The sequence below is a fragment of the Palaemon carinicauda genome, chromosome 2 (assembly GCF_036898095.1).
Source record: "Palaemon carinicauda isolate YSFRI2023 chromosome 2, ASM3689809v2, whole genome shotgun sequence".
NCBI classification, from domain to species: Eukaryota; Metazoa; Arthropoda; class Malacostraca; order Decapoda; family Palaemonidae; genus Palaemon; species Palaemon carinicauda.
In genome coordinates this window covers 141,205,002-141,212,829 of record NC_090726.1, presented here as the reverse complement: position 1 = coordinate 141,212,829, position 7,828 = coordinate 141,205,002, and positions in this window count along the sequence as shown.

The following is a 7,828-nucleotide window of genomic DNA, read 5'->3' as shown; positions in this document are numbered from 1 at the left end:
ACCTCGTGGAGCGATTGATGATTCTCAGCAGTTAGCGAGCAGATTCCGAAGGTGGCAAAGGTCTCACGACGTCGATGTGGATGTGACCGAAACGCCTTTAAGGTGGGGGAAATTCACCTATCCCCGATTCGGTGTGACGGCTGATCTTGCTTGTCTGGCAATTGATGCATGTCTTCGCCCATTCCCGGGCGTCCTTTTTGATCCCTGGCCAGATGAACTTCTCAGACAGGAGGCGAGCAGTGGTGCGTCCCGAGAGGTGTGAAAGTCCATGGATGATGTCGAATATCTTCCTTCTGCAGGAAGCGGAAATCCAGGAACGTGGGCAGCCGGTGCTGGTGTCGCAGAGGATGGTTACTCCTGCCGGCCCGAGGGGAATTGCAGTTATATTGAGCGCAGATGGCCCCATCAGGTGATCCTGTGCCTCTTGGTCGTTGCGCTGCTCGGATGCGAAATCGGCGTAGTCAATTACCAGGTGGATTGCGTCGATTTCAATCCTTGAAAGGGCGTCTGCGATTGAGTTTTTCTTTCCAGGAACGTAGTTTATGGTGCACTCGAATTCGGCGATTGCTGCGAGATGGCGTTGTTGTCGGGAGGACCATGCATCTGTCGATTTTGTGAAGGTGTGTACGAGGGGTTGATGGTCTGTCGCGATGGTGAAGGGTGTGCCCTCCAAGATGTGCCTGAAGTGGCGGACGGCAAGGTAGACGGCGAGGAGCTCCCTGTCGAAGGTGCTGTATCATGTTTCGGCGGGTTTCAGCTTTCTTCTGAAGAATGCCAACGGTCGTGGAGAACCATCGACGAGCTGTTCCAGCACAGCTCCACAGGGGACGTTGCTGGCGTCGGTCGTCAGTCACAGAGGGGCGTTGTCGTCGAAGTAAGCTAGGGTGGTGGCGTTTGCGAGGGCGTCCTATGTCCTGGTGAATGCGTGTTGTTGTGGGGAACCCCACTCAAGTTTCTTCGCCTTTCCCTTCAGGATGTCGTCGAGGGGGGCCAGGGTCTGTGGGATGTTGGGGATGAAGCGCCTGTAGTAATTGACCATCCCCAGGAACTGAAGTTGGCGGGTGGTCGTAGGTGTCGGGAACTTCCTGATGGCGTCCACCTTGGTTGTCATGGGTTTTACCCCACTCGAGGACACGCGATGACCAAGAAAGTCCACTCTTTCAGCGCCGAACGTGCATTTATCGAAACGTACAACCAGGCCATTCTCCTGCAGGCGTTTGAGAACGGCGCGGACGTGCCTCCGGTGTTCCTCCTTGGTGCTTTAGAATATCAGAATGTCGTCGACGTAGCAGACGCAGAATGGTAGGTCGCCCAGGATGCTATCCATTAGGTGTTAGAAGGTTGCCCCCGCATTGCGTAGACCGAAGGTTGAGTATGCGAAGGTGTAGGATCCGAACGGTGTCACAATGGCAGTCTTCAGAATGTCCTCTGGAAATACGGGGACCCGGAAGTAAGGCTTGAGAAGGTCCATCTTGGTGGAGTGTTTCGCGCCATGCAACGCATTCGTCAGGTCCTGCATGTTGGGGAGATGGTACTGGTCGGGCGTTGTGATGAGGTTGAGGCGCCTGTAGTCGCCACAAGGTCTCCAGGTCCTGTCAGGCTTCTTTACCATGTGGAGGGGAGATGCCCAGGGGCTCGATGCTTTCTTACAGAAACCCATGCGTTCCATGTCCTCAAAGGTGCGTTTGGCGTCCCTCAGCTTCTGGGGCGGGAGGCGGCGGAATTTGGCGTGTAGGAGGTCCCGTTGTCGTGATGTGGTGGTAGATCCCCTGTTTGGAGGGGGATCCCGGCGATTGGTGGAGCTTGGGCTTGGAAACGTCTGGAAATTCCTGCAGAAGGTTGGCGTAGGGCTGCGTCATTACAGCGGATACGGACATTGTGGCAGGACCGGCTCTTAGGGCGTGGAACCGGCAGGTTCCTGTATCGATGAGGCGTTTCCCTGCAACGTCGACGAGTAGTCCGTGGTGAGCGAGGAAATCTGCACAGAGGAGGGGGGCGACTGACGTCAGCAATGGCGAAGGGCCAGGAATACGCACGGCCCATGATAGATATCTTAAGGACCCTAGTCCCATGACACCGTATGGGAGACCCGTTGATGGGCGACGAGCGAGGGGGCGTCTTTGCTGGGACCACGGTCTAGGTCGGCTTGTGACAACGGGAACGTTGACTGCATAGCGCCGGTGTCGACCATAAGTCTACGGTTGGAGACGGTGTCGAGGATATAAAAACCATTCTTGGTTGGGTTTCCTGCAGCTGCGATGGTGGTAGGTGGTTTCTTCTAGCGTCATCTTCTAGGGAAATTGCATGGGGCCCTACATTTCATGGCGTCGCTGCCGAACTGCTGATGGTAGAAACACCACGCTGGATTAGGCCTAGGACTCGGACGTGTCGGTTGCGGTGGTTTCCTCCTTGCCAGAGCGTTGATCTCGTCGTCGTCGTTAGGAGGCGTTGCTGAAGAGTCTATGGAAGAGCAGCTGAAGGAGGAGAACGAAGACGATACTGATGATGCCCCGAGGCGGGATGCTTTGGAAGCCTCGTGGAGCTTCTGAGCCTTCGACAGGAGTTCGTTCATCGGAAGCGTGTCGGCGTCCTTCAATTGGGCCCTCACTTCCTGCGGCATGCGTCGAAGGAAAATCTCGCAAGATAGGCTAATCTCGCGCCGTCAGCCGTTGCTGCCGGTCTCGGGAAGCATTAGCAGGCCAGTCAACTCGTCCCACGCCTCGACAGGAGAGGTGTCACCCATGGGTTTGCCGGCGAGATCCAGGACTTTCTGTGCCCTTGCTGAAACAGAGAGTGAGTAGATGCCGATTAGTTTCGTTCTCAGTTCGTCATAGGAAACTTAGCCAGCCTGGGAGTCGAGCCATGGGGAAATCTTGTCGAATACCTCCTCTGGGATGGAGGTGAGAACATTGTCGGCCTTGGCGCAGGAGTCGCTGAGCTTAGCGACTCGGAAGAGTACGTTTGCTCTCAGGAACCAGGAAGCGGTGTTGTGTTGAGAAAACGGCAGCAGTTTGACTTTGGGCGTGGAGGCGAGGCCGTTGGGCGTGATGGGCTGGTTGAATCCGCCATTGTGGTCAGTCGACGAGTCGGCGAAGAGGTGAGAAGCTGAGATGTTGGATAAGCTCATCCTACTGCCTTACAAATGCACCGAGGTGTGGGAACACCAAAGGCTGAAGCTCACGCCTAAGGAAACGGAGTAAAAGAAGGTAGCACGGCCGTAGTGAGTCCGTTAATGGCAAAGCCAAAACCGCTGATGCTGCTTCAACTCAGGGTCACCAGTTATAAGGACAGTGAGACGAGCTATCACCAACAACTGACGGTTTATTCAAACAGGTGCGAGAATATAATACAAGGTGCGGACGGAAATGTAGCATGCGTGCTGGCGCCAATCGTGCTTGAACCAACTGCCTCAAAAAGTGTGTTTCTTCACACGTACAAATACTCAAAATACAAGTCAATGAAATAATGTAACAAAATGAGATATACATGAAATTGTAGCTCTGAAGGAGCAGAACAAATATATACAATTAGCCACAGTGTGGCGAAAGGAGAATTCAAATGAAATGGAGAATTCGATGAGAATGCTGAACGACGGAGGAAGCGATGTCCTTACGCTACTATCAAAAACAAGTAATTTAAAAAAGGACCTGCAAAATCTATATGCTCTCTCTGCCATGGATACCTGGGTAACTCCCACGGGTGTATTCCAGCAAATTGATGATTGTTCTGTTGCATAACACAATTCATACAATTTTTTATATAAGATTCCACAGCTTTATCAACACTTGGCCGCCATACAAAAGTTCTTGCAATTGACTTTGGTCTTACAATACCTTGGTGATCAGCATGTATTTCAGACAAAACCTTATTTCTCAGTGAATTAGGAATAACTACCCTTAAACCTCTCATCACTATTCCTTGTGTTACACTCAGTTCATACCATATATCCTTATAGGGTTTACAGTTTTCCTCTTTTCCACATAAGTCCCTACCAGTTATTAAACTTTCTAAAACCTTACTAAGTACTGGGTCTCTCTTGGTACTGTGTGCTACATCTTTTGTAGTTATGGGTATATCATACACAGAAATTAACAGAACACTGTCATCATACTCCTCTGGAGTTTTGTCTACTGGTAATCTGGATAAAGCATCTGCATTATGCATGTTAGATATTGGACGGTATTCTATATCATAGTGGTACACGGCTAACGTAATTGCTCAACGTTGTAGTCTTGCAGGTACCAGCGTAGGTAAACTTGCTTTTGGACCCAATGTTGCTAATAAAGGTTTATGATCTGTAGCAAGTGTGAACTTTTTCCTACCATAAAGATACATAATGGAATTTTCTAACTCCATAAACTAATGCTAAACCTTCCTTTTCTATTTGAGAGTGATTCCTTTCTGCCTTGTTCAATACTCTAGAAGTGTGTGGAAATTCTTTCCACGCTTTATTTTAGTCAACCCCGTTATTCCATTTTTTATTTTTTGTTTATATTCTGGGTTTTACGCATCTCTTTTTTTTCTTTTGTTTCCTTTGTAACCTTCATTATTATACCCTTAAATATTCATTGCTGCTAACATGTCCATCATTCCCCTGTAATGCTTTACCTTTCATCACCTCATTCCTCTGTAGATGATTTTATCTCATATCCTGAGCTCACAGTACATTGTTTGACGATGCAACCGACCGTCGACAATTTTTAAGAAAAAAAAAGAACCAGCACTTGGTTGCGTTCTATTCCAAATGCTCTTGAAGCTTTGGATGTTTAACCACAATTGGATTGTATTTAAGTAACACTTTTAATTTACGTAACTCATTGATCTTAGCTTATTGCTATTTACATCTCAGTACCTATTTATAAGTCTGTTTAGCTAGGATTGTTTTCTGTGTTATTGAACATCACTAAACGCCATTTAATTTTTTTGTATGTATATTAATTTTTATAAGCCAGACAGTAGGATTTCTTTATGATTACTTTCCCCTGGAGTTTCAAGAATGATCCTTGTATTTATAAAAAGCACCCTTCAGTGAAACACGCACTCATGAAAATTTGAAGAAGAAGAAGAAGGAATCGACCTGCTTGAACCTGCTCAGCGGCGGGAAGAAGAAGCGTGTGAGCGGCCCACTTAAAAACCAGGAAGCGTGGAAGACGGATGTAGATATAGCCTCTTCATCCGAGACGTCGTTGTGGTATAGGCGTCGGTTTGACTACCTGTTGGTCAACCATTTACTAACCAACAGTATGCCTTATTTTGTGCCATTATTCAAACGATAGGACTAAGAAGACAAAACACGACTGTGCAGAACTGAAGATGCACCGTGTTGTTAACAGTTTTCAAGATGCTTCCACTTCAATCAACCTTCAAGAGCGTGAGTACAAATTAGCAGTGCTCAACCCTGGCCAAGGAATTGTCCCCCCCCCCTTTTTTTCTAGCCTTTATTTGACGATGTGCACATTTAGCTAGGAAGTCATGTTCAAACTGTCTGGTTTAATCATCCGTGGCGTGTCCATTAACATAAGTTTTGTTCCCGTTCCCCTCTATCAAGTTTGAAATTTTATTGCCCGAGAGAAATGTGTTCAAAGTAGTGAGTAGAACTTTTGGTATTAATTAAGTCACCATTTTTACTTTCATTGGTTGATTAGTTATTTGATTATTGATTTACGATTTAATTGATTTGACCATTTTCTTAGCATTTTTCATTTTTCATATGCCATGCGATCTTTATTCAAATTTCAATTAGGTAGTTTTGCTGTTTTTTTTTTTTTTTTTTTATGTCAGTTAGGTGAAAATTCCTGTTGTACTTTATGGAAATAAAAGCCATTTTTAGGTTAAAATTATTAACTGTTTTTAACTTGACCTTCACATTTTGAAATGACTAAATGAGTTATCACATGAGGTGAGATATGACTTAAGGGTAAGTTTATATTTACATCAATCTAAAGCTATCGGTGTCAATCCTTTATTGTAATGTTCTACAGTATTACCTCCCGGTGGTCCTTAGGATGTTTTGACTTTTACAGTATTGCTCCCCCTAACTCTCTGTGAAACTGTTGTTAACGTAACTGATTCAGTCCAACCACACTTGATTGGGATTTACTCTTCTGCGCCCTGGAGTAGCGTCTGAACATCAAGGTGATATCGGTGCCGACAGTCCTGGTATAGAATGATCTTTGGACTTAAACGTGTGTAGGGAAAGCAAACCGTCTTCGTTGCGGTTCTCTAGTTTTTCAAGTGTGAGAGTGTTGGCGCTCTATCCTTCAGGCTCTGGTCCAGAAATCAGAAACGGGGAGGCCTTTCCCGGAATTATTTCCCACACTTAAATAAATAACTACTGGTCCTTCGAACCGGATCTGACACCACTGATTTGTGGAATAAGGAAATTTTAAACATTATAAATTCATTTGTAGCGTTTTCGCTACATAAACATCACCCAGTTAAGTCGTACCTCAAAACCTCACACACTAGCCAATTTGTAGGATGATTAAGCCCAGACTTCGATAGGTAACGAGATGTACAGTGTTTTAGGACGTAATTTATGCTAACCTTTGATGAATAAAGGCACCTGTGTAACCAAGCGTTTTAGCCAGAAAGTTCTACCCTGAAGGAGAACTCAGGTTTTATTTTATTTGTTCGGATCATCGGTGTATGTTGCACGTTTTTCGTATGTACTGTGAGCTTTGGAGCTGCTATTTTGATCTGTTCGTTTTTTCCTCTTAACCATTTTGTTTTCACGCTTTGGTTTACTGTTCCCCGTTATAAGTAGGCTACCTTTATCCTTGTCCTTTGTACCCCTCTTGGTGACCATTTGTCTGTAACATTCTCTGTGCCGTGTGTTATTTAAGTTTGACTTTGTCTGCATAATTTGTTTGTTTTTTTGTGTACCTTCTGTACCACCGTACACGTGGTCTTCCCAAGATGGCGGCCAAAGACAGTCACATTAACCTCCCACAACAGGCTGTGGAGATCCTGGCTACTTTAGACCTTAATGCTTGTCTTAAAGGACAAACGCAGGAGTTCAGATTCATTTACAAAGAGGCAAACATAACTCTGAAAGCTGTTTCCTCAATAGATTTTGCTTGTGCAACCCCTGAGGGTTTAGAGCACTGTAAAAACAAAGTAAGTAGAGTTCTTGCGGAACTTAGGGACTTTAAAACTTTGTGGAAACCTCATTGGAACAACCCCACTGTCCTGTCTAGTTATAACGATCTTGTCAGTTTGTTAACTGACGCAGAAACGATGCACCTTCAACTTGTAACACAGGGAAAAATCAACCCTTCAAATCCCCCTCAAGCGCCTAACGCTAACCCTCAGTCGCTACAGATGCAAATCCCACTCCCTTCGATGGTCGTAGAGATTGTTGGGCCGGCTGGTGGAGTTTGTTTCACCAGACGGTACATGAAAACCCCAAGTACTCTCCCACAGAAAAATAAAAGATTTTGTTGCGTACCCTTGAGGGACCAGTGCGTAAACTTCTCGGTAACCAAGTGTGGACAGAGGGTCTGTATGAAAGATCGATAGACAGTCTTAAGCGAGAGTATGAGTCCCCCGTTCTGACTAAACACCTCTTGATAAATAAATTTTATAAAGCATCCTCCCCTAATGATGATAGCACTGATCTCCGTCATTTCCTCATGGAATGGGACAACACGGAAACTGAATATGTACAACTAACTGGGTCGTCTTTACCAGAGGTAATGTTAGAGCATGTTTTCACTAGTAAGCTCAAACCCTTCCACCTAGGTATAGTTTACCGAAATTACAATTGCGAGGAAGTAACCTTGGCCGAAAAGAAAAGTGCCCTGTATGCTCATACTCGCATGAAGGA